The sequence below is a fragment of the Pinus tabuliformis genome, chromosome 1_1 (genome assembly GCF_031772625.1).
Source record: "Pinus tabuliformis cultivar Carrire ecotype Pingquan chromosome 1_1, CPIR1, whole genome shotgun sequence".
In the NCBI taxonomy this organism is placed as follows: Eukaryota; Viridiplantae; Streptophyta; class Pinopsida; order Pinales; family Pinaceae; genus Pinus; species Pinus tabuliformis.
The window spans coordinates 602,037,896-602,039,638 of NC_142297.1; positions in this window are offsets into that span (position 1 = coordinate 602,037,896).

Sequence of the window (1,743 nt, forward strand, 5' to 3'; positions counted from 1 at the left end):
GGAATTTGTACCAATACATCTCGTGGTGATCCTGAAAGACAAACTTTAAAAATATCAACTTAAAATATATTGAATGAACCTAACAACGCTTTGCAACATAACACTCACATAGAGGTCTAGGTAGAGACGTGTTCCGGCGTCGTTAAACGTAGTGACTGTCGATCTCTAAGAAGGTGGGTGATTCCTCCTGAGGGATGATAGCACTAATACGGACTTGTTCTCCCACGTACCGTCGCGTATATATTGGGAGACCCCTATAGGCATATATCCTTTATCCTTAGGAAGCCGTGTCGACCGCCCTACTGATCGCAATGCAGTGAACACAGCATTCATGAAGATCGACCACTCGTACCGTAAAACGTATTCTGTGGTTTTGCGAGAGGTTTGGCACACCCTCTGCCTAGATCTCCAGAGCAGTTTCTTTGGGCCTTTTTCAGACTCTATAACAGAAAAAGTCCAACCGAGCATTTGTCACTTCGGGCTCGTTAAAACATCGAAGGAGACTAGAGTCATCTTTAGCTTTTTCTCGACTCTTTAAAACTGAAAAAGCAAGTTGTGTCTAAAGCGTCGTTAACAATTTATTTTAAATGGAACAATCACCCTTATTCCCGCGTTGATCTTTAGGTTGAAAAGATGGAGCACACCAACCAAGGAGTTCCCCTTGGTGGAAATCCTAGTCCCTTCTCCTCTTGGGGAGATGTTGGTGCGCCCCACATGGCCACATTGTCACTTCCAGGATTGACAATTGGCCTACCTGTATGGCTCTTTTCAACCAGTGTCGTTCAGAATGCCACCATTCCTGAACAGTCGAGTCAACAGTTAGATCAGACAAGAGTTGCCTCCTAGCCTTCTACTTCTTCTTCCTCTCCTCCTTCCTCTTCGCTTGACGGAACTGGTCGGTCAAAGAACCGGGTTCCTAAGGAGAAAAAGGAGAAGAAGAAGAAAGAAAAGAAGCAGAAGGAGCCTAAGGCGACTGGGGGCAAACAATCGTCATCTAACAAAAATCCACACACAGCACTCGTAAGGCCTAAATTGCCATGCGTCATATGTAGGGGAGACCACTTCCACAGAGATTGTCCATGTATCCCCCGGATACTAAGAGACTGGTCCCCTCGTTTGCACAATTCGGTAGCATCGACCTCTGATAGCCATGTCGATTGTTCACCGTCAACTAGTGGGAGTGAAGCTCCAGGACAGAGCGGGAAAGCTAAATTTCCTTGCAGACTGTGTGAAGGCGATCACGCCATCCACCGTTGTCCCTTCTTAGACGAGGCGAAAAGAGTTCTGGAAGATCGCCCGATATTACGAGCGAATCTTCCTCCTGGATATCAAAAACTCTTGCCAAGTCCCTCGCTAGTTGAGAATCCGGTTGACCCGCCCAGGTGGTCAGCTGAAGCACCGGTCATTGAAGATGAACCGTCTGAATCCATACCTGACGAAAGTCTAAAGGTTGAAACGGCAGTTGACCCGGTTTTGCCTTCAGAGGCTCTATCTTCGGATGACACCATCACAGAGGAGAACAAAGACGACACCGTTCAAGTTCTCTTCATCAGCACTGACTTTGATGATCAAGGGGGCAATGCCACCATTCCTTTATCGCAGGAAGGAAGTTCATCAGAGCGCTATCCGGCCGTTTACTCGGTCCCACCACCAAGCAACCTGGTTGTGTCCTTTGACTGGAACCAACTAGGCAGACCCCGCTTGCCAGCTAGCATACCATTCAGAATTATTGTCCAAATATAT